This window comes from Pongo pygmaeus, chromosome 6 (genome assembly GCF_028885625.2).
Source record: "Pongo pygmaeus isolate AG05252 chromosome 6, NHGRI_mPonPyg2-v2.0_pri, whole genome shotgun sequence".
In the NCBI taxonomy this organism is placed as follows: domain Eukaryota; kingdom Metazoa; phylum Chordata; class Mammalia; order Primates; family Hominidae; genus Pongo; species Pongo pygmaeus.
Genome location: NC_072379.2, coordinates 104,108,850 through 104,134,864, shown reverse-complemented (window position 1 = coordinate 104,134,864; position 26,015 = coordinate 104,108,850). Strand labels below are relative to the sequence as shown.

At 43.7% G+C, this 26,015-nt stretch overlaps 1 protein-coding gene and 1 pseudogene across 7 annotated transcripts in view; one reads left to right on the top strand and one right to left on the bottom strand.

The window, feature by feature from the left end:
• Positions 1-26,015, top strand: part of ATXN7L1 (ataxin 7 like 1) — a 270,423-nt gene that overhangs the window by 38,737 nt on the left and 205,671 nt on the right. The window lies entirely within an intron of this gene.
• Positions 18,547-19,160, bottom strand: LOC129040509 (large ribosomal subunit protein uL13-like; annotated as a pseudogene).

Below are 26,015 nucleotides of genomic sequence, written 5' to 3'. Positions count from 1 at the left end.
GACGAGCAGAGTAATTAGAAGGGAGTGGAACAATCAGGGAAGATGATGTTTGCCAGCCACAGGCCTTTTTTTTATTGTCCCTGTGGGTTGGATACTGGGCTGATCCAGGTGGGACAGAGATCAGTTTATTACCCAGTCTCTCAGCCCCTGCTCCTGGCTGGAATTTCACAGAATCTAACCAATTTCTGCACAGGCCACTCCTCTTGTATCAAAAGGCTGAAATCCCTAGGGGTGTGGCCTATGCAGCAGCTGTTTCTCTCCTGATTTCCAAGGATAATGTCAAGTGCCTCTGAGTGTGTGAAATTCTGGCTGAAAGTGAATGATTGAAATGCTTTTTCCATTAAACCATCTCCCTCCTGGTATAGGTATTTTCCTAACAACGCTTATGCAAATAGCTGTGAAAAGTAGGAAATAGTAAAATGTCGAGTGTCTTCAGCTCCTGGCAGCATGCTCAGCCAAAGCCTTCTGATTTTCCACCAAAAAAAGAAAGAACAACAGGCAGACCACCAGCCCTCGGTGTGGCACTGGGCAGACACAGCTGGGAGGCCTGTGTCATTTTCTTGTCTGCTTCTTGGAGGGCAGGATTATGTTAGAACACTGAGCCATTATGGGTCTCTAGGATCACATATTGCGCTTTATTGTCTACACAGCCAATGTAAGTTATTGATTTGCAAATGGGAAGCATTCCTTTCCAACTCCCTTGAAGGAGGCTGGAGGGAAGCTATTTTCCGAGGGAGAAGACTTGGTTCATTCTTTGCAAAACATTTCCTGTGCAGCCCGACTCCTGCTTTTAGGACCTGCGCCATCGAGAGCGAGCACACATGTGTGGTGTTCATTCACGAGGGAGGCAGGCATTTGGCAAACGTCCCCAGAGGTCCAGAGTGCCACTTGTCGCATGGAGGCCTCCACTGTTGGCATCAGGCTCGCCATGTGAGTGGAGAAGGGTGGCCAGGGACGTGTTCCATGGCTGAGTCCACCCTCCACAGAGACAGTAAAGCAGATCCCCAGGGAGTCCTTCCGTCCCTGCTGGCTTTTGCTGCTCCCTGTTCATGCGTTCACCTCCTTCTCAGCTCTTCCTTCCCCCATCATATGTGGATTCTGGGGATGATACATCTATGCCAAATGAATCTTTTCACTGGCACCCTTTCATTGGTGCTGTGGATGGGAGGCAGTCATGGTCCCATGCACCCCTTCTGAAAACAGCCAGATAGTATATCCTTCCAACCCTTCATATTTCACTGATTCTAAGATGCCCACTTTTTTTTTTTTTTTTTCCCCCACATTTTAACTTCTCCAAAGCAGGGATCCATCTTAAATTTCATGCTGTGTCATCGTTGGGTAGTTTGGTTTCTTGTTTCTTACTAGTATATAAAATAATGGTGCATCTTAGGGCATTGTAGATTCAAAGAAGTAGGGAGGAATCAGAAGGCCAGTGGATGACTATGATATAGTTTGGATATTTGTCCCCACCCAGATCTCATGTTAAAAGGTAATCCTCAGTGTTGGAGGTGGGGCCTGGTGGGAGGTATCTGGGTCATGGCGGTGGACCCCTCATGAATGGCTTGAGCCATCCCTTTGGTGATAAGTGAACTTGCACTCTGAGTTCACACAAGATCTGATCTTTGAAAAGTGTGTGGCACCTCCCCCCACCCACTCACTCTCTCGCGCTTCCTCTTCCGCCATGAATAAAAGCTCCCTGAGGCCTCCCCAGAAGCCGAGCAATGTCAGTACCATGCCTCCACCTCCTGGGTTCAAGCGATTCTCCTGCCTCCGCCTCCTGAGTAGCTGGGATTACAGGCACACGCCACCACACCCGGCTAATTTTTGTATTTTTAGTAGAGATGGGGTTTCGCCATTTTGGCCAGGCTGGTCTCAAACTCCTGACCTCAGGTGATCTGTCTCACCCTCCCAAAAGTGCTGGGATTACAAGCGTGAACCACCACACCCAGCCTAAACCTATTTTCTTATAAATTACCCAGCCTCAGGTATTTCTTTATAGCAGTGCAAGAACAGCCTAACAGACTGCTTTCAAGATGATTTCAAATCCTGAGATGTCCTTTGAGACGCTGTTCAGGGCCAGGTGCTGTGGAGTAGGCAGATGTGTGGAGGACACCACCTGCCCTGATGTCTCCCAGTTCCAACACTTTCTTCTGGGGACTCTTATGCCACCTGATATTGTTTGCCATCTGTCCCTGGTAATTTACTTTTCCTTCCCCACTTCTCTGGAAACATTACCCTCAGCTGGGAGCTTGTTGCCCTACCATTTAAATGCTGGCATCCCATTTTCTCCCTAATCACTCTCTCCTGGGCTTTTTAACACATTCATGTCATTTCTTCAGTTGTTTTTCTGATCTTTGGGTCATTTTAGTTGTTTGGGTGACCCTGAAGCTCTTGTGTGATTCAGAGACTTAAATTCTCAAGGGTCCAGGTATAAGAGTACTTTCGGCTGAAGATTTTCTCTTCGACATGATAGAAACCTCCACGTTCTGTGCAGTAGGCATATTCCCTTCACTTGCGAGAGTTTGGGGTTCCTGTGGGTTTCATCTGTGGTCCCCCATAGCCCAGTGCCATCCCATGCCCCTTCTCCCCCAGCCCTCCTGGTTTGGGGCACTGCCTCTCTTGGCTGTCACCGTTCTACTTTTAATTTACTCTGGGGATGCAGCGCGTGCCAGCTGCTTCTTCCCTGGATAAATTGGATCATTTCACCTCAGAGCAAGCTTGTTCTCACAGTTTCTGAAGACTTCTTTCCTCTCTCACTTTTTATCCCTTAGCTGGTTTCCTCAGAAAGTTCTGAGGGTTTTTTTCCTTTGGTATTCTTCCTCTTGAAAAAGAGAGAGAGAGAGAGAGAGAAGGGTGCCACTAGCCAAACTTCCCAAGAAAGTTTCTTTTTTAGAAAAATTACTGCCTCTGTTACCAGTCTTGTGAAAGTCCCTTCAGTATTTCTGTTAATAGGGTTTTTCTGTCCTTTAAGAAAATGGGATTTATTTTGGTTTTATGAAGGGTCAGAAAAGCTCTTGTTGGCCAGAAGAGAAACTGTCTCCATTGTATAGGGAAATATGTTCCAAGCTCCAAACCACAACTTACAAATGAACTTTTGGACTAAGACCAGTGTGTGAAGTGAGGAGTCCGTCTCCACTGAGCTCTGAAATGGAAATGCTGGTGTACTGGAGTTCAGGCTGAAAGACTCACATGCTGACTTCAAGTGCGTGGTCTGAAAGAGTCAACCCACCAACTTGGGCCCCTTACCTCTGGAAACTTTTTTTTTTTATATACAATTAAGGCTGGGCACTGTGGCTCACGCCTGTAATCCCAACACTTTGGGAGCCTGAGGTGGGCGGTTCCCTTGAGCCCAGGCGTTCAAGACCAGCCTGGGCAACATGGCGAGAATCCATCTCTACAAAAAATACAAAAATGAGCCCATCATGGTGGCATGCGCCTGTAGTCCCAGCTACTCAGGAGGCTGAGGTGGGAGGATCACCTGAGCCCGGAATGCGGAGGTTACAGTGAGCCATGATTGCACCACTGCACTCCAGCCCAGGTGACAGAGTGAGACCTTGTCTAAAAAAAAAAAAAAAAAAAAAAATCACACACTTATAAATTATTTAAAAAAAAAAAAAAACAGCATCCACAGGGGCATGGAGTACAGAAAGTGAAGCCCCTCCTGCACCCTGCCTCTCCCCCAGCATTCATGCAGCTTGACCTCATTCTGTTTAAGGGTCAAGAGGGTTCCATTGTTTTGGTTCAACCAAAACCCATTCAGTGAGTCCCAGAGACCACTTTTAGCCCTGGGAAAAACTGGCCCTGGATTCCCAGTAGGCATCTGAAAGACCCTGGTTTTGGCTGCTAGATTGCCTTTCGTCTGCAGCCCTCTCCTCTCCGCTCCATCACAAAAAGGCAGCCTCAGATTTCCTGTAAAGAAGAGTACCTCTCCCCGTTCTCAGCAGTGCGGCAGGATTCGTTCTAGTCATATGTTCTCTGAACGTTATTGAAGTTGTTTTTCTGCAAGCCTACAGTGTGCGTGGCAGTACACTCAGCCCAGTGAGGGAAGCAGAGCAAAGCAGTCGCTCTCTCTCAAGAAACTTACAGACTCATCAGAAAATAAGAATATACCCATTAGAATAGCACCCTTCAGCAAGGCAGGTGTGCGTATCAGGATCCTAAAATGTTATGACGTTTGACCTTGGTATTGCATTTCTGGGCATATAAACTGAGTAAGTAAACATTAGGCACACAGATTTATATACAAGGATTTTCATTACTCTGTTGTTGATAAAAGTGAAAAATTGAAGGTGGCCCATAGTTCCAAAGATAGGAGACTGGTTAAGTAAGTTGTAATATCCATTCAGTGGCATACTATACAGCTGGGTGAAACCAAGCTTTCAAAGTCAATGATGAAGCCAGGCGTGGTGGCTCACGCCTGTAATCCCAGCACTTTGGGAGGCCAAGGCAGGTGGATCACCTGAGGTCAGGTGTTCGAGACCAGCCTGGGCAACATGGTGAAACTCTGTCTCTACTAAAAATACAAAATTAGCCGGGCGTGGTGGCACATGCCTGTGATCCCAGCTACTTGGGAGGCTGAGGCAGGAGAATTGCTTGAACCCAGGAGGCAGAGGTTGCGGTGAGCTGAGATCACACCACTGCACTCCAGCCTGGGCAATAGAGTGAGACTTTGTCTCAAAAATAAATAAATAATAAACAAAACACAGACAATGATGACATGGGAAAATACCATAAAATATTCAGTAAACCATGTTGAATACTGACTGTAATCGATATCCGAATTAATTTTTCCCAACATTTTATTATAAAAATGTTCAACACATAGCATAGTTGAAAGAATTTTGCAGTGAAATCTTCCTTATAACTACCACTGGCTGTATCATTACCATTTTATTATATTTGCTTTATCATCTATACCCCCTCTCTTCATCCAATAATGCATCTGATTTTTAAATGCATTTTAAAGTAAATTTCAAGCATCAGCATGCTTTCCCCTTGATACTCCAGCATGCATATCATTAACTAGTGTTAACTATTTGGTTTTTTGTTTTGAGGAAAAAACTACATACAATGAAATGTACAAATGTTAAGTATACCTTCTCTGAGTTTTGACAAATGGATACTCTCATGAAACCAAAATCCCTATTAAGATATAGAACATTACCAATTATTTTTACTACTAAGCACACATACTTATTTGTATATATCTATACCTGTGCAATGGATTCCAAGGCTGATTTTATTTTCTTCACTGTATTCTTTACGTTCTAAATGGTGTAAATGAGTACATCTATTTGCTCTTTTATTTAATGGGTATTCATTTATCATGTGGTGTGTGCCAGGCTCTGCCCTAAATACAGGGGCTCCAGGGGTTAACAGGACTGCAGAATTCCCTGCCTTTATGGCACCTACAATCTAGTAGGGGCAAGATAAGTGAACAAAAGATAATGCAGCGGGGAGATAGTGAGTGAGGGGCTGTGGGTGGTCAAGAGAGACTGAATGATTTGAGGAAAGAGCCAGTGAGGGCCAGGAGAGTCTAGGGGACCTGGGGACCAGCAGGTACAAGGACCCTGAGGCAGGAAGGGGAACATGATAGGATGGGAGGTCAGGGGGGGAAGCAGAAGCCAAGCCATACAGGGCCTTGTAGGTGATGTGAGGAGTAAGGACTTTATCCTGGTGTGGAGAGAAGCCATTAGAGGGTTTTAATCAGGAGAGACATGGTCTGATTTCTGTTTTTAAAAGCTCTGCTCTTTGGAGAATCTGCTCTTCTGGGGTAAAGGTAGAAGCAAGGAAATCAGAAAGGAAGGCTTGTGCTGGGATAGTAATGGATGTGGTTAGCAGCTGTGAAGGTAGAGCTGGCTCTACTTCCTGAGGGATTAAAGGTGGGATGTGGGCGAGAGAGGTGTCAAGGAACATTCTTACGTTCTTTGTCTAAGCAACTGGGTGAATGATGGTGGTATAACTGCGATGGGCAGACTTGTGTAAGAAGCAGGCTCTGGGGAGGAGAGAAATCAGGAGTTGTGTTTTGGACACGTTGAATGCAAAGTGGAAACTTCACCTTTCAAAGCTTTACGTGAAGAAGTCAGGCAGGAAGTGGCTGGGTGAGCACTGGAGGAAGGGAAGGGGCCAGAACTACTTCAAGTTGTTGGTGCACGGAAGGTGCAGGAGCATCTGCAATGCCCTTGGGGGCAGGTGTGTTTTCGAATTCAGAATCATTCAGACTTTGGAAAAGTAATCGATTTACACTCACTGAGGTCTGGGGCATCACCTGTCATCAAACACATAAGGTATTTCTGTAGCAAATCATAATCTTCACACTTAAACAGATTAATAAAGACTAGAAATAGCCTCACATCAGTTCAGGTCAGGTGTTGTTATGAAGGCAGTTCAGTCACCAAATTAGGTAAAACTTGGTTTCAGAGCTCTTGAGTTTCCGAATTGCAGAAAATTAGCAATCCCCTTCCTAGTCTCAATTTCTACTCCCCAAATGCAAATACTTTGAAAAAATTTTCACTGTTCTTTTCTGTTTACTTCTATAATGTAAAGTAACTGGGTTTTCCTGCCATCTCAAGATTCTTAAAAGCTTTAGATTATCTACTAACTTGCCACCATGAGAAGTGAGGGCTTATTTCTTCAATAGGCCCTCCGCACTGCACACCCCTTTTCCATGCATGCTTCCAATATAGTCACATGGCCATTTTTCACTAGATCGGCATTAGGGGCTTTTATTATTATGATCATGTGAGTATTACTCACAGCTGAATGACCTGCCATACTATTATTACATGTCCTTTCTTAAACAATTCTGATTTCTTCAATCTTTTGCAGAGAAGAAGCAAAGGATACCAGGGTAGAAGGTTATGCAGAGTTCCCACCAAGCTTCCCGCGCCTAGCCCTCCCCACATCCCTGTTCTCAAGGGTAGCCTTTCTGGGCTTTGGGGGCTAAAATCAGCCCATGTCAATGCCCCCCACTTCACCCCACCCACTAACTGTGTTCAGCTAAGTCATTTACCATTTATCCAACTGCTCTGCAGCAGCATCCAGAATTTTACTGGCATCTTGGGTCTACTCTCATCTCCTATATTGTAGGACTATCACATTGTTCTGGTAGTTTACACTTTTTAAAATTAAATTTACTGTCATTTTTTGTGGGGCTTCAGGAGAGAGTAGAGATAGACATAGTTTATCAACCTGCCACGTTTAACAAAAAGCATCCCAGATCACTTTTCATAGTTCCTCGGCCACGACCTTTTCATAGTGGGTGTCAGCAGATGTTCCTTATGTAATGATTTTGTCCACCTGTTGCCCAGCTCAGCCCACAGAGTTGGAAATTGGAAATTTGGAAGCACTGTTACAACAAATTGCTTTCTAGGCATTTTAAATCTCCCAGGGTTTTCCCAGAGCAATTTAGGAGACCTCCTGAATGAGCCTAATGTGCTTTCAGCCTTTCTCGCTACAGTGAAGACACTACATGGCATTTGCATTTATACAGCTATTTTGAAGTAGAATTCTTCATGTAACCAGGGTAGCATAAAGGGCAGGCATTGGTCAGGCAGGGTGGAGCTTGGTCACCAACAAGTGTATACACTGCACAACTTACTTTTGCTCTCTAGGCCCCAGTCACCCCATCTATGGTAAAGGTGGACTGGAGCACCTCATTCTTTATCCAAACTTTACACAGAGCCCTCTGTATAAAACACAAAAAGAGGAACTGTTGTGGTTGAAGAAGGGGCAGATGCCCCCAGAGTGAACTGAGATACTTCCAAGGTATCCCAGGGCTCCTGGGCACATAGATTGAGAAGCACTGGACTTGAAGATGTCTCTAAAGTCTCAATAGGACAGCTCTGTGAACCCTGCCTTTTCAAATGCTTACTGCTCTGCAGAAGTAAAACACTCTTTGCAGCTGGGGTCCCAGGAAGTGCAGCCCCTGACTGTCTCTGGGGCCACTGGACCCGACATGGCATAGCAGGCACTGTCCTAATCTCCCTTTCCTGGCACAGAAGTGGAAGCGGGAATGTTGATTCTAGCTGCCTCTTAAAGAAGAGAGAGATTTGTTGATTTATGGGTTAAGAGCCCTGGGATGGGAATCCTCCCAACACAGGCTCTGTAAGAATACAGGAATTTGTTTTCCCACATCATTTGCTTTTGATTTACTGTTTTGATGTGGGGCTGCTTGATGACTCAGATGTTATCTTCCACTGCCAAATCACACGTTAGGTATGTATAACATTTCCTACACAGTGACATCTTATCCTCTTCCACAGTCATCAATGGCCATACCCCATACCTGCCATGGGGCAGGGCTGGGCGGGAGGGGGAGTTAAACAACTCTTCTAGTCACAGGTGTGGGGCACTGGTTTTCAAAACCGTTGTCTTTGTTGTTGATGTTGTTGTTTGAAGGACAGAATCATTTTCCAAAGAAAATCTTAAGCCAAAGCCTAGTCAGTAAAACAGATAAACATGGAACCCCTGCTCAAGTTGAAGAGTGGGATGAAGTGAAATAAAGACTCCAGCCCCTTTTCCAGCTCTGCCATAGAGGCTCCAGTTATAGGGACAGACCCCCAGGTCATTTCTGGATCTACCTCCTATACTTGTCGTGACCTAGTAGGATAAATAACTGAGCCTCCCAGGGCCTTCTTGTCCTCATCTTTAAAATGGGGCTGTCGGGGGATGGGATAACATCTACCACCGCTAGCTTTGAGTGAGGCACTTGGTGTGTCCCCAGTGACAAGGAGCCTTCTTATTACTGCCTACTTAGAAGCCTTGCTCCCAAAGGGTAAGCTTTGAGCCCCACAACAGCTTTCCTGCAGGGAATGTTTTAGAAAACCTGATTTGCACAGTTTGCAACAACTACTGTTTTCTTTTCAACCTCTTCTTTCCAGAGAAGGTCCTTGTAAGGTCGTAGTAACATCCAGTTGTTAAGTGCTTGCGATTTTGCTTGGAATGTAAACAACACTCTGTCTTTGGCCAGTTCGAAAAGGAAGTTTTATGTTTTCTCCTCTGTCTTTGGAAGTAGCCTTACTTTAGTAAATGCATTTTGATAATGCATGCTGAAATCTATGATTTTGGTTACGTTGAAAATGGGGACCCTGGCAGTAGTGTGGATCTTCTCAATGAGTGTATATTTGTGGGTATTTTGTAGCTGTTAATTACATTAAATAAATCACCATAAAATTGCCCCAGTATTTCCCTTCCTTCCTCCATGCTGGCCCATAGGAGCTTTTTCTCTGAGTGGGAAATGGCTGGTTTTTTGTTGGTGGTGTTGTTTGTTTGTTTTTTGAGACAAAGTCTCACTCTGTTACCCAGGCTGGAGTGCAATGAGTGCAATGGCCTGATCTCGGCTCATTGCAACCTCCACTTCCCGGGTTCAAGAGATTCTCCTGCCTCAGCCTCCCACATAGCTGGGACTACAGGCATACGCCACCACGCCCGGCTAATTTTTTTGTTTTGTTTTGTTTTGTTTGTATTTTTAGTAGAGATGGGGTTTCACTATAGTGGCCAGACTGGTCTCGAACTCCTGACCTCAAGTGATCCACCCGCCTTGGCCTCCCAAAGTGCTGGGATTACAGGTGTGAGCCACAGTGCCTGGCCCAGAAATGGCTGTTTTTTCACTTCACTATTTGAGGACTGAGCAGCCTGTCAAATGTATTGATTGCCTTCTCCAAGTTGGAGATTGGGAGCTACATATTTGCTTATCTTCCCTAGTGAAAAAGCAAATAAGACTGCTTATCTAGTATTTAAACTTGCTTTTCATTTACCCTGTCAAAGGCATTATCCCATGAAGACATAATTTGAGAAGTATCTTCATAGAAAATAGCTCTCATTGCATAAGCCATGAATACCCTTGCCGGTGAAGTCCATGTATTGCTTCTTTAGAAATTGTCAGTGCTCACAGCTCTCATCTCCCTCAGTGAATTTTCTAGCTTCCAAACCCTATACTTTTTCTCCCACCAGCTCTTTCTTCCTCTTAAGCTCTGCCTCCAACAAACTGTGGACTGTGTGCATTTAGCTTCAGCCCCTTCTTCTATAAAATGAGAATAATAATGGTTTCTCCCTCAGAAACTTTTTGCATGGAAAAAACATGATATTACTTACAAAGTGCTTAGTACAGTAGTTGGCATAGAGTATGTGTTTGATAAACAGTAGTCATTATTTCTCTTTGTTGCCTCCTCAGTTCTTACATTCATATTCACCTGTCTCCCTGGCCATATTTACCTGGTTTATCTGGGACTTTGTTGTATTTTCCTCATCCCATGGGATTAAAAGCAAGCACAGCCCCTTTCCAAGATGCTGTGTGTGCCTGGAGCCTTTCTGGTTCAAGATCTGCTATGGACAACTCCACGCCTTGGGCTTCCTCCAGGTCATTCTCCCTGTCCTTCAGGGATGGGAAGCATTGATGTCACCTGGCTCTCTTCCATATCAGCAGGACTCTGCTTGGTTCTGAATACCATGTTCCTTAACTACTTGTGCGGTAAAAATGTAATTTATGCCCTCTAAACCCCAATCCTAAACTGTGAGCCACATACAAGGAAGCAATATGGCAAGGACAGTTAAGAACCTAGGTTTGGGGCCACACTGCCTGGGTCAATCCCTGACCCTTGGGGAAAGTTATGTAATTTTTTTTGTGCCTTGGTTTTCTCATCTATCAAATAGGGATAAAAATTCTGATCTGTATTTCTGAAGAGTGCATTTCAAGCACTCTGAAAACAAAGTTGTTTTTTTTTCACCTAAATTTGAGGCACACTCATTTGGCATCAAAGTCTGCCCTGAACTGACATATGACTATTTATTATGCACTTTATCCAAATTAGTGTGATTATTCCTATGTTTCACTGCAGAAATATTAGTGTTTCTGATTATAGGATGCAGCCCCTGACTGCTGGGGTGTTATATAATGTACACCATATGACCTTACTAAAACCTGATAAATTCAATTTGGGAAAACCACTAAGCCCAAGAGCTTTGGATAAGGGATTGTGGATCTATAGTAGCTACTTCATAGGGTTGTTGAAAAATTAAACAAGATACAGTCATCCTTAGTGTACACGGGGAATTGGTTCCAGGGCCCCTGGGTATACCAAAATCCGTGCTTACTCACATCCCTCAGTCAGCCTTGCGGAACCTGAATATATGAAAAGTCAGCCTTCTGTGCAGGTGAGTTTCGTGTCTCACAAATACTGTATTTTCAGTATTTGTAGAAATACTTTGGTATATAAGTGAACCCATGCAATTCAAACCCATGGTGTTCAAGGATCAACTATATTTTGCATAAAGCTCTTAGAATGGTCTCTGAACTGTAAGTACTCAATAAACATTTGCTATTATTCTCCTAAAGACATGAAAGAGTACTGTGTCCATGAGAATGAGCGGTTTATTTTACCACAATAAAAATGTTTGTTCTCTTTTTAAGTGAATGGTTTAAATGTTTAATGAATGATATAAAAATGAATTTTACTGCCTGGATCTAAAGGAAGTTTGCTGTTTGTTTTGGAAAGAGGCTCCAAATCCAACAAGAGAAGTCAGTTTCAGCAAATATGGATGCCACTTTGACTGTCAGATTTTTTTCTGTATTCTTGCCCCAGAGCTTGCTTATGCCAGCAAAGACAGAGTCCCCATCCTTTCCTTTTCAACCTCGCCTTCCGTTCTGCATACATTAAACACAGGTTGGAGTGGAATCCAAGGTGGCCTCACTCTGAGATGTTGTGCTTCCTGGACACCTGTAGTTCAGGTGGTCCCTGCTGTCTTGTGTCTTTTTCATACCTTTGTCCTTGATGGCAAACCCTATCAGCTCTTCCTTCTATATCCCAAAGGTAAAATATTTGTAAGTCTCTTATAAAATATTACAGCTACTATCTTTCTCATCATTTTTCATCCCCAGTCTCAAGCTTTTGACAAAATCATCTACCATTCAGACTTCTCTGTTCACCTGTATAAAAACCATGAGAAGGTCCTATTTCTCCACTCTTCAGCCTCTGTCTCATTTAGACCTGGTCTGGGTCTAACCCTCCTTGTCTATTTGATTATTATTGCTTTGTTTTTTTCTTGGTGGCCATGTTGTTTTATCTTCTTTGACAATCCTGTGTTTTCTTCCATATTGCACTCTTCTGCAAAATAGTCACAATTTACATTTCTCTGTGTCTGGCAAATCATAAGACTCTCTTATTGCACGTTTTTCCACATGTCTCCATTTTTTAGGTATATATCTATGTAATAAAATGCTATTTTCTTAGCACAGTGCTAAATAGTACAGTCCAGTAATTCAAGTTTGGATGATACCACCAAGCTTGGCAGAGAACCCAAATTTGCACATTAGAACCATGCAGCATAGAATTGGACAGTTGGGAAGGACTCCAACTCCTTGTTTTATAGATGAAGCAACTGAGACCTGGAGATCAAAGTGTCTTGCTCAACCAAACACAGTTGGCTGGTGACAGACATTGAGCCGGAACCCAGTTCTCCAGGCTAGTGTTCTTATTAAACTGTTTATGTGCTTTTTTCCCCCAAAGCAATATATGTACAGTTTAAAAGCCAAGTTGTACTAAAAACTTAATTCAATGGCAGTCCCTTGCCCTGTCTCTATCCACTGCTAGTGCTGTCTCCCTAGAGGCAACCACTTTTCACTCTTTTAGCTGTTTCTTCTAGTATTTACTCCATATCTCTATGAGGTGTATATATATGAGTACTTCTTCATTTATTGGTTTTAGGTATTTAGATGATCTCTGAACCTTCCATCCATACAGGAGGGTTTGGCTGTCACACATCTCCACCACCTTTCCTTCCTGCATCCTTTCCCTATGGCTTCTCCATTCTCAGTGAAGGTATGTGGTTACATCAAGCTTGTAAATATCAAGTGTCTGAATCTATCCAGTTTCTAAGTCAGATAACAAGCTCAGAAAATGAGAGACACTGTACATCCAAATTTATTTGGTTTCTGGGTTTCAGATGTGAGTAGTGGAATTTCAAATGATGAGGAACAGATTCCAGAAAAGTATCCAAATCTGTTCCCTTCTAAAGGATGAAGGCTAAGTGTTTGGATAGTGAGAGGCATCTATACTGTTCACTTACAGAGCCAAGGAGTATTTATTTCCTGTGTCTTAAAAACATGCTTATTGAATCTGTCTTTGTCTACCAATATTAGGCAATATTGGCAATTCCACTTCCTCTCGTATGTAGGTTTTTGCTTATCCTAAAATTATTGCCTCATGGTTTTTACTTGCATTCTTACCTATATGTTTATCCTTAATTTTGGCCACTAGATTGGGTATATCCTGTCACTGTTTTTGGCCCAGCTGGTCAGACATACTGAATAAACCCATCAATTCCCCTGTATTTTCTGGAGCCCATTAGCCCCTCAGCCTGCTGTGCTGCTGCTCTGTGACAACAGCTTCCCTCTTCATTGTCTTGGGAAGTCCACTGACTGGAAGCCTGTCTTCCTCCTGCTCAATTTACTCCCTCTTTTGCTAGGACTAATCTTCCAGGGGCATCCTACATGAAAGGTAAATTTTTTGAGTCTTCAAAATATGGAAATGTCTTGGATCTGTCCTCAGACTTGATTAGTAATTTGGTGGCTACAGAACATTCAAAGTTGGAAGTAATTTTCCCTCGGGATTTTAAAGACATTTTCATATTGTCATCTGGCTCTAGTGTCACTCTTAATATGAGATGCCAGTCCTGTGTGAGACCACTTTCATTCTCTGAAAGCTTTTAGGATCTTCTCTGTATCACTGTTGATCTGAAATTACTCAATAATGTGCCATGGAGGTTTTTTTTTTTTTGAGACGGAATCTCACTCTGTCGCCCAGGCTGGAGTACAGTGGCGTGATCTCAGCTCACTGCAAGCTCTGCCTCCCAGGTTCACGCCCATGGAGGTCTTTTTTTCTTTCTTTGGGTTGGGCACTCCACTGGTGGGCCCTTTTAATTTGGAAATGCATATTCTTCAATTCTGGAAAATGTTCTTTTACTGATGGTGTTTTGTTTTGTTTTGTTTAATTTCTTCCTCCCCATTTACTTGGTTCTCTCTAGAATTCCTTTTGTCAGATATTGGACCTTATGGATTCTAAAACTCTATCAGTTTCTACTTTCTGTTTGCTTTTGTTTTCTTTTTTGAAGGCTCTTGTAAGCCTTCTAGTAAAATTTTTATGTCACCTATCATATTTTTAATTTCCAAGGGCTCTTGATTGTTTTCTACTTTTTTTCTTACCATTGCATCCTGGTTTTGGTTTCTGTCTCTGAGGACATTAATAAGTGTTTTTGAAGTTCTCTTCTACTCATTGTGGAGCTTCCATATTCCTCTATTCCTGGTCATAGTGTCTTAGTCTCTTTCAGGTGGGTGCTTTCTTTAAATGTCTGGTGATCCTTGGCCATTCATATTTAAGAGTGAGGCACTACAAGCAGCTTGGAGGTTCAGGGTGTTTTAGTGGAGCTTTTCACTGGTGGCCCATTGTAAAGCGGGATTACATTGCGAACTCATCATTTCTTTAGAGAATTTTCAGTTGCCAGCATGTGGAGGCATTTTCTTAAAAGAATTCCTCTCTGTTTTTTCAGAGATGAATTCTCCCCTTTCCTGCCTGGAGGGTGCTCTAAGAGCAGATGGAGGCAGAGGCCCAAGGGCATCACGCCATGAGAGTGGCCACCGTCAGTCCATCCTCTCTGTTTAGCCTGCCCATCACCCCATCCCTTCACCATGCCTCCTGTCCCCTGGTCTGGATCCTCTTCTAACCCATTTCTCCAGTAAACAAACCTTCAGACTCTCAAGCAGTCTCCCCTCACATTACTCCTGCCATCTGAAGTACACAGTGCCTCCAGCTCCCAGTCCTCCCAAGGGTTATATCCCAGGCAGATATACTCACTTTGCATCCAAACTCCTTTCTGTAGACACATAGATCACTGTTTCCTCCACTCTGCCCAGTCAGCAATCACTCCTCACCTGTCTTCCAAAAACACGTGCTTGTTTGCTGATATCTCCCATTTCCATTGTCTTTGCACTCTTTTTCACTTCTTTACCATCATTTTAAGGGTGTCTTGGTCAAGAAAAAAGATAAAATTGAGGAGTAACCATTAATCCACCATTCATTCAGCCAGTCAACAGATAGTGGAACCAAGTGGGTTCAAGGCACTGCTGGGGATGGAGCAGTGAACAAATCAGACAATAATTCCTTCCTTCTTTAAACTTCCAATATAGTGTTTATTGGAAGTACCATGCTCTTGAATGCCACAGAGTAGCAAGTCTAGCAACATAAACCTGTAAAGAGAAGCTTGGGCCTGTTACGATTCAAGAACCAATGTGCAGACACCTGGGAACCCATATGCTTACTTGAACCTTTGCTGTTTGTAAGTGATCACAAATGATACTGGAAATGGGGTTGCCTCTGCTGTATGAGCTGGGAGCCATCAAGTTTGCAAAGCACCGGAATAGCCTTTTACAACAAAAGATGATTCATGTCAGCCTTGGACTTCGTAGGAGATAGAAAACACCTTCTGCTACTCTAGAAAATCAGGATTACCACTTCACAAGGTTGTGGTTTAATCTGAAGAATACAGACCAATAAAAGTTCCTGACCAAAAGTACCTAATAATAGCAAAAAAAAAAAAAAAAAAAAAAAAAAGATAAAGGGCCAGAGGATCTATTAATCTCCAGTATTAGTAAGACTCTTCCTTAGAGCTGTGGCTTCCAAGCTATTTTAATCATGCACCCTTATCAGTAAAAATTTTTGGAGCTGGAACCCAAGAGTATGTGTATTTAGTGATACTATGAAACAAAATTTGAAAGTTAAAAGGGCAAGCTAAAAATAACTAGAATTAGAAGTTTTAATATGTTTCCCCATCCTAATAGATCATCTTGGGCATATAAAGCTCACTTAGAAACAACTCACTGGGAGAATGGAAGTGAGGACTTGGTCCTACCATCCACCATTGCTTAGCTATGAGATACTGGGCAAGCTACTTAATTCTAAGCCTCAGTTTCCTCATTTGTAAAGTGATAATAAAAATACTACAGTTTCCCTGGCTTCCTCATAGGGTGGCTTTGAGGATGAAATGAGCTCTGTAGGTGTTTTATAAACTGCAAGGCACTCAGCAACATGCAAACTCAATTGTGTGACCAGTTAGCCACCTCCATGCCCCAGCCAATAACTTCTCCCTGAGTTTATTCCACCAACCCAGATATCCTTCCTGCAGGTCATAAGAAGTAATGATATGAAGGTGGACAAGTGAAGCAGTGAAAGTCTCTCATCCTTACTTAAAAAGAGAGACAAAACCTTAAAGCAACTCAAGCCCAATTCTGCAGCTAGTCAGTACCATTCTCCCCATTCACAGGAGAGCACCTTTCTCCCTACAGCTCCAAGGGTGTTATGTTTTCCACACTATAGATGTTATGGATTTATTTTTGGAGACAGGGTCTTGCTGTGTTGCCTAGGCTGCCTTAAACTCCTGGGCTCAAGCAATCCTCCCACGTCAGCCTCCCAAGTAGGTGGAGCTACAGCTGTGTGCCACTGTGCCCAGCTGACATTATGGATTTTGAGAAAGTAAATCTAATGTTGAGAAGCAGCAATGTTGTTCCTAAGACTCGAAGAATTTCAGTGTGTCCAGCTGAAGTATAGGGAAGGGCTCTATGACCTCAGCAAGACAATTATGTGGGCTGCCTGGTGGCAAGTCACTAAGCCCTACAGCAGTGTCACTGAAAGGTGTCTGGGGCTTACACACTTGTAGTATGTGCAATGTCACTGTATAGCAAAACTGCATTTCTGGCATCAACCAAAGTAGAGGATTAATTATGCAAGGGGAAAATAAGATGTTCCAAGCACCAATTAATGGAAGTGTTGTGAGCACAGGAGCAATAATCACAGTTAACTGTACTGCGCACTTGCTTTATGCCAGCCTGTGCAAGGTGTGCCATGTGTGATCCCATTTAATCCTCACTGTTTCCATTTCCATTTTGAGTTAAAGAAACTGAAGGTGAGAGAGGTTAAGTAGCTTGCTCACAATCATGGTGGAGCCACAATTCAAATTCAGATTGCTCTGTCTCCAAAACCTATACCTGAAACCACCCTACTCTTCCACCTATCAAACAAGTTCTATATTTTCATCTCTGTTAGTGACTCCTCTCTCTGATATCCATATAATCAATCTTCTATGCCATTCAACAGGACAAAACTGGAAGGAGACTAGCGATCTCCTTTGCTAGCCACTCTCCTGAGGTTAGAGACCCACACTCACTGCACAGGATCTTAAAGCAGCAGCAGCAGGTGTGTGTTAGTTTTTTTTGCATGACTATAAAGGAATAACTGAGACTTGACAATTTATAAAAACAGAGGTTTCAGCCAGGCGTGGTGGCTCATGCCTGTAATCGCAGCATTTTGGGAGGCTGAGGCAGGTGGATCACCTGAGGTTGGGAGTTCAAGACCAGCCTGACCAACATGCAGAAACCCCATCTCTACTGAAAATGCAAAATTAGCCAGGCGTGGTGGCACATGCCTGTAATCCCAGCTACTCAGGAGGCTGAGGCAGGAGAATCGCTTGAACCCAGGAGGCAGAGGTTGAATTGAACAGAGATCACACCATCGCACTCCAGCCTGGGCAACAAGAGCAAAACTCCGTCTCAAAAAACAAACAACAGCAACAAAAAAACAGAGGTTTCATTGGCTCACAGTTCTGCAGGCTGTACAGGAAGCATGGCACCAACACCTGCTCGGCATCTGGTGAAAGCCTCAAGAAGCTTACAATCATGGCTGAAGCCAAAGCAGGAACAGGCATGTCACATGGTGAGCGTGGGAGCAAGGGGGTGGAGGATAGGTCCCAGACTTTAAAACACCCGGATCTCACAAGAACTGAGTGATAACTCACTTATCACCAAGGGGATGGTGCTAAACCATTCATGAGGGATCCACCCCCATGATCTCATCACCTCTTAACAGGGCCCACCTTCAACATTGGGAATCACATTTCAACATGAGATTTGGAGGGGACACACATCCAAACCATATCAAGGTGATATGTTGATTTATTATAACTGAGTCTTCCAAGGACGTGGAGGGAAATTTGCAATTTAAAAAAACCCAACCCTGCCCTTTTACTGGAAACTACAGTGCAAGTAAGAAAGCATTAGCCCCGCAGAAGTCAGCTACATGGCCGAGCTTTGTTGTGCTGAGAACCACAGCTCTCTGTCCAGCCAAGCTGCAGCCTCATCAAGGGGCTGGTGAGCCTTGGAGGTCCTGCTCCAACTTTAATACCTTCCCCCCACTGCCCAGCATGTTCCTCACCTCATACCCATCCCACAGTGCTCACTCTTCACTCCTTCCAAAAAGCCTTGCACTCTAGAAAGACACTAAGCTATCAGTCATCTATACCCCAATATGAATATTAAGCCAATATATGACTTCCTGGTGATAGGTACACTTTGATGATTTTCTTGAATATTAGTTTGAAAGGCTTTGCTTCTATTGCTGTGACCTACAGGCATCAGGAACAGATGGGGTGGAGGACATCTGAATGAGGAACACACTTTTTTTTTTTTTTTTTTTTTTGAGGAATAAACAGTCTTTACTGGGCTCAGATCAGGAGTCCATGGGTCTTGAGAGCTTCTGTGTATTTGTCAGTTTTCTTCTCCATGTTCTTTTCACCCGGTTTCCATAGCCTCATGAGCTGTTTCTTCTTCCGATAGTGGATCTTGGCTTTCTCCTTTCTCTTCTCCTTCAGGGTGGCTGCCACTGCCAGGTACTTACAGCCAACCTCGTGAGCCAGGCGCCCCACGTAGGCAAACTTTCTTGTAGGCTTCAGATGCATGACCTTGAGGGCAGCAGGAACCACCATCCGCTTTTTCTTGTCATAGGGCGGTGGGATGCCGTCAAACACCTTGAGGGGCTCCAGGGCGGCCCGGCCTCGCTTTGTCTTGTGGGGCAGCATGCCTCGAGGTCCGCCGGAAGGTGCGGCTAGAGGCCCGGAAGTGGTAGGGGCCTCGGCAAGGGTTGGTGTTCATCCGCTTGCGGAGGAAGTCCAGGTACTTCAACTTGTTTCTGTAGAAATGGCCAGAAATGATGATGCCCTGATAGCGTATGACCTCCACCTTCCGGCCCAGCAGTACCTACTTAGCCACGATGGCCGCCAGGCGGCCCAGGAGATGGCCTCGACCATCAAGCACCAGGACCTGCCCCTCCGCCATCTTCAGCAGCCCCCTGGAAAACGACACTCTTTTTTAATCCCAAACACAAGTTAATGCATTTTGCTTTGCTCTAATTTTAAATTTTTTTATTGTTAAATATCCAGCATATACAGATTTTTTTTTTAAATAGCCAACCCAGATACAGAAAGCTTCATAAAACAAACGTACAAACTCGTATGAGGCCATCACCCTTTGCAGGGTCACCAAGATGCCATTTGTGAACCCCTCCCAGTGAAGTGACTTATCCCCTCCGTGCAAGAGTAACTTTGATCCTGAAATTTAAAAACCAAATTTAAATCCAGTGGGTAGGAAACCATCATTCTCAGCAAACTATCACAAAGACAGAAAACCAAACACCGCGGGTTCTCACTCATAGTTGGGAATTGAACAATGAGATCACTTGGACACAGGGTGGGGAACGTCACACACGGGGGCCTCCCAGGGGGGTGGGGGGCTGGGGGAGGGATAGCATTAGGAGAAATACCTAATGTAAATGATGAGTTGACGGGTGCATCAAACCAACATGGCACATGTATACCTATGTATCAAACCTGTACATTGCGCACATCTACCCTAGAACTTAAAAAAAAAATGCAATGGGTAGATTAGCTGTCCCCATGTGTTTAACAACAAGGGATAGAGTCATAATCTTTTCTAGCTGCAGCGTTTTGGGGTCCTGAGTGGTTCTGGTACCCCAGTTTTTAGGTAAAGGATTTCCCCTGGGTACATTATGCATTTTTATGCAGCTTTATCCTAATACATGCCAGCTTCAATGTGTGCTGCATCTTTGGAGGCTGCAGACTTACCCAATAGTGCCCAAACTTTTGGGGACTTCCTTTTCTGAATTATCTTAAGTTGGTAAGACAGCTAGATGGTTCCTTTCTTTTAAACCAAAGCTGTGTTAGGGCAGCTGATCATTCAGCCTTGAATTTGGGCCATTACAGAGTTAAACCCTGAAAGAGTCGTTTTCTTTCACTTTGAACATTCTAAGCCTGTTTTACTGGTTCTAAATCTATTTCAAAAGACAAGGAGCTGGGCATGGGGGCTCACATGCTGTAATCCCAGCACTTTGGGAGGCCGAGGCGGGAGGATCCCATGAGGATCCCTGGCCAGCATGGTAAAACCCCATCCCTACAAAAAATACAAAAATTAGCTGGGGCGTGGTGGCACGTGCCTGTAGCCCCAGCCACTCGGGAGGCTGAGGCAGGAGGATTGCTTAAGCCTGGGAGGCAGAGGTTGCAGTGATCTGAGATCTCTCCACTGCACTCCAGCCTGGGCAACAGAATGAGACCCCCCATCTCAAAAAAAAACTTTTTTAATTTAAAAAGACAAGGATTTTAGCCCAGGCAGCTTGCTACATTGAGAGTCTGGTATCCAGCACTCACCAGAATGCTTTTGGAATGCTTGTGAAACCTCAGTGATTTTCTTACAGCTTCATTTGATTTTATATTTTTAATTCCTTATTTGGAAATAATTTCTAATTTCCAAAAACATCAAAAATAAGAATAGCACAAAGAACATTCTATAGCCTTTACCCAAATTCAACATTTATTTATTGAAACAGGGTCTTGCTGTGTTGCCCAGGCTGGAATGCAGGGGTGCAGTGATAACTCACCGTAACCTGGAACTCCTGGCTCAAGCAATTCTTCCACCTCAGCCTCCAGAGTAGCTGAAACTGCAAGTGTGTACCACCGCATCAGCTAATTTTTTATTTTTTTATTTTTTAGAGATAGAGCTCTCGCTGTGTTGCCCAGGCTGATCTCAAATTCCCAGCCTCAAATGTTGCTCCAGCCTCAGCCTCCCAAAGTGCTGGGATTATAGGTGTGAGCCATTGCCCCTGGCCCAACTGTTGTTAACATTTTGCTCCATTTGCTTTGTCCTTCTGTTTCTTGGGGGTAGGGAATGGGAGAGAGACAGACCAATCCAGATATATTTTCAATAGTCACACATAATATTTTTCTGAACCATTTGAGGGCAAGTTACATTCTTCATGGTATTTTACCAATTACTTCAGTGTATGTGTCCTAAGAATAGGAATATTCTCTTACATAACCTCAGTACAGTTTTCAACTTCAGTAAATATAACATGCAAGCATTTACTTTAATATAATCAGAAGAAAAAACCACCAACAGACAGTGGTTTATTTTTTTCTACACACTGAGCAGTAGGCTTCCATTTTCATGTGGTTTGCATACAGCAATCTTCAAGTCTAATTGTTTCAGTCTTATTGAAATTGCTTTCTCCTGTATCAACAATAGGTAAAGGGTGCATATTGACATCTCTGTTTTCAATCAAATGTTTGTTTACTTTCTGCCCTCATTAGGGTCTCTAAACACATCAGAGAGATAATAAAAATAAATATCCCATCCCACTCCCAGGCCTTGGAAATGAGAGAGTAAACACCAGTATAATTTAACACTTTCCTAGTCCGATGGGAAAATGTTGCTTTTTTATGTCTATGGCCCTTGAGAGGAGGAGAAGCTCTCCGTTAAATAAAATATCCTTTGTATCCTCTTTGCTGAGCTTCCCTTCCTTGACTGACTTTCACCATGAACCCCGCCTGCTGGGGTAAATTACTGATAAGTGACCCATGCCTGTTCCCCCCTGTTTTCTAAATTCAATGGTCAGTGTTTGTGACAGCTGTCATCAGCTGCATCTCATCGTGCTCCCTGCACTCTGCAGGGTTCTTGGCTTAGAGAACTTAGCTTAGAACTCCTTAGAGTTCTTGGCTTGTCCCACATAGGAACAAACCTTCCAGAACATTCCAGCTCCCAGCTGGAGGTGAGACAGCACACACATTTCCCACTGGGGCCTCCGCTTGGACCAGGAACAGGTATGGTGAAGGTGGCAGTGATGTTGGGAAACTTCTTGGCTGCTGGGCCCCTTCCCTGAGGGCTGCAGGGAAGGGAGCATTGCAAGAGTGCTGTGCTTGGAAGTTTTCAGCAGCAGGAAAATCACATTTATAGGTTCTGAATCTGAACCATTTCTCACTGAGAATTTTGTAATACTTCCTCTTTCTCCTCCTCCACCCTAACCTCTCATTTTAAGTTGCTTTGTCACCCCATTTCGCCTATTAAAAGCTAGTGTCTATAAAAATTTCAAGGCAGTGCATTCCTCCTTAAATTGTTTTCTCTCAGAGTTTTCTAAAACCGGTTTAAAATTCAGCCAGTGCCCTTCTCAGACTCTCCCCGGCCCCCAGACCCTCTCCCCAGAACAACCTCTTTAAAATCTTTTTGTTATTTTTTCTGGTATTGACCCCTCTAAATTAGATGCTTAGACTGTGTTCCTGATTTACTGGTTTTAAACACTGCCTACTGACTTCCCGTTAGAAGAATTTGGCCCTCTTGTACCACCCACCCTCACTTCTCCTCCCCATCCTCCCAGTACAGCTATACAGGTAGGCAAAATTCATGGTCAGTGTTTACAGTATGATGGTGATTTAAATATTATTCACTAGGGAGCCAACTACTGTACTGGGATTGTTTCCTTTCTTATATAACTTTTTGTTTTTCTTTAATAATTGCCTTTAAAAGACCGCTTTGTCTATGAGATGCCCATTGCACATTCTCCCAAATGCCTACCAGTGGCATCTGCCAAACGCTCACAAGCATCCCGTGAACTCTCGGTACCCAGCTCCCGAATCCTCCACCTCCTGCTCCAGCCTAGACTTGTCATTCCCTAGGCAAGCTGCCAAGCATCATGCAGGGATTTCCTTTCGCTGTGCCTCTGAGGCTTAGATCCCTGTTTTTCTTGGACCTATTTCTTCCTACTTTTTAGTTTGTCCATTTTAGGGGAGAGTACGTCCTCTGACAGCTTCCTGAGAAAGAGTGCCTGGGAGGCAAAGTTTTTGACGCCATGTGGGTCTGAAAGTACCTTTGTCCTTCCCTCAGTCTGAATAATGGTTAGTTGGGTATAGAGTTTTCAGCTGAAAATAATTTCCCCTCCAACTTTTGAAGCTAACACTTCACTGCCTTCCAGCTTCCAGTGTTACTAATGAAAAGCCCAGTGCCATTCTGAGTCCTTGATGCAACCTGTTTTTCTCTCTGGAAGTTTATGAGATATCCTCTTTATCATTTTTTAAAAAAGCTAAGTGATCTCAATGTAGAACAGTTAGGGGTTTCAAAATCACACAACTCTTAATAATAAGGTAGAAAGTCAGCCTGCAGTGTACATACCTTTTCCTAGAGCCAAGCACAAAATGCAAATGTGAGATTTCAATGATTTCTGACTCTCAGATGGTCTTGCACCTGGTACTTCTCCCCCTCTTCACTCCATAATACCTGGTTCTTCAGGCACAAGTAAGCAGTTTTCAGAACGTCTGAGAGAGAGGAAATGAACACCTTTATGTACATGTAAGAGTGATTTCACATCTTTTCCCTGAAGAGGCAAAACTGATGTGGGGATAGAGGAATAGGAGAGCATTGTGGGCCCCCCTCCCCAGAAAGGACCAGTCCCATCCACTGCCCCCCATCCTATCTTAGCAGCAGTTCCACTTCTTATATGTTTCCAGTAAATGATTTTTTGTAACAGTCCTATGAACTGATTGTTCTAGACTGGCAATTTCTGTGAAACCAAGTAATAAATACAAAGCCCCAGGAGGAAGCCATTCAGAACATTCTCTTCTTATTTAAAGAATTTATTTGTACATGAGATTTTCTGTATCTTTTCTGAATGTTTAGCCATGAGGAGTGAGAGACAACTTAAAATGTTATCTTTTAAATTCTGCAAGTATTTTGCAACTCTGTCAATCCCCTTTCTGACTCTTCTTCCTTCCTTTCTCATACATGATTCTTCCTCACATGTATTTTAAAGGATTTCTAAGCATTGGAGTCAACAAGCCCGTGTAATGAGGAAGGAATTAAGAAGTAGAAGAAAAAAACTAAAAACGAAAAGCAACTGCCTGAAAGTCAAGTAATCATAAAGTACCTATTAATAACCTAAAATATGTAAATATAATCCAATAGTTATGCTAATGTATATGGGCATCCTAGCTTTCATATTCCTCAGACATAGACCCTGGGAAAAAAAAAAAAAACCTGCTGGAAAACACTGAATTGATAGTTCCTCTCCCTTCTCCCCATCCCCTTCTTCAACATCTTCATCATCATCATCACCATCATCATTGCCACCAAAGCTTCAAGTGGCAGGAGGCGGGGCAAAGATCAAGTTTATTGAGTTTTTAGAAGCTCACTGGGGTGAGGATAGTGAATTGCCAAGTCAGTTTCAGGGGGCCATCAGCACAGCTGCTGGCATTGCGATCACAATTGGAGGCCGAGGGAGAGAAAACACTGGATCGTCCCCAGGCAGAGAGGATACATCCTGAAGGGCAGGGTCTGAGCACCTGATAGATGTGGGACCCTACAGAGAATGGGGACTGCTGCAAAGCTGGTTTTATTAGACTGATTTCCTGAGGACAACGTCTCCTCTGGAAGGACAGCTTTTGTGTAAGGTGAAATGGAAGAAGAGAGGAAGAAAGGATTGAGGCTAGAGGGGCATTAAAAAGAAAGATTTGAGACTCGGAAGGGTGGGACTCATACTGGTGGGAGGAAATTGGAGTTCAGGATACATGGAGAAATTATCAGAAAACACCCAGCTATCTCAAGTTCAGAATTCAGGTTCAGATAATGACATCCTAGGATACGGGGGGAGAAAAAGAGAGAGAGAGAGAGAATTGCTTTTGGTAAGCTTAGCAGAGTCAGAGAGAAAAGGAGAGTTCCCAAAAAACAGAAAGTGGCCAAATGATTTTCTGGTTTCCAGAAAAGGAAAAAAAAAAAACTTAATTTCAGAATTTACAGATAAAGGAAGAGTCTAGTGTGCATTATTAAAATTATAGATTGTGGGCCGAGCACAGTGGCTCACGCCTGTAATCCCAGCACTTTGGGAGGCCGAGGCGGGTGGATCACCTGAGGTCGGGAGTTTGAGACTAGCCTGACCAACATGGAGAAATCCCATCTCTACTAAAAATACAAAATTAGCCGGGCGTGGTGGCACATGCCTATAATCCCAGCTACTAGGGAGGCTGAGGCAGGAGAATCGCTTGAACCTGGGAGGCAGAGGTTGCATTGAACCGAGATTGTACCGTTGCACTCCAGCCTGGACAACAAGAGCAAAACTCCGTCTCAAAAAAAAAAAAAAAAAAAAAAAAATTATAGGTTGTGAATACTAGAAAAGAAGGTAGTGAACACCAGGAGCCAACCTGGGTTTACTAAGAACTGTGTACACCAGAGAAATCCCATCTCCTTTTCTCCTGGGCTGGGAGGCCAGGGAATATTATAGATACAGTGTCTCTGGTTTTAACAAAGCATTTGGCAAAAGTCTGTCATGAAGTGTATGTGGAAAAGATGGAATCCACATGAAGTCATACAAGTAGGTAAATTCATAACAGGTTGAAAGGTGGTATCTGTGGAGAAGTCAGTGAGAGCGAGGATCTTTGTTTTGGTGGTGGGGTTGTTTGGTTTGGTTTGGTTTGGTTTTGTCTTGTTTTTGAGACAGGGTCTCACTCTGTCACCCAGGCTGGAGTACAGGGGCGCAATCACAGCCAACTGCAGCCTTGACCTCCCAGGCTTAGATGATCCTCCCACCTCAGCCTCCCAAGTAGCTAGGACCACAGGTGTGTGCCACCATGCCCAGATAAATTTTTGTGTTTTTTCTAGAGACAGGGTTTCATCATGTTGTCCAGGCTGGTCTTGAACTTCTGGGCTCAAGTGACCCACCCGCTTTAGCCTCCCAGAGTGCTGGGATTACAGGCGTGAGCCACCATGCCCAGCTAGATCTTTGTTTATCACTGATGAATTCCTGACACCTAGAACAATGCCACAGTGGGTGCTTAGTAAATATCTGTACAGTGAGTGGGCCGTA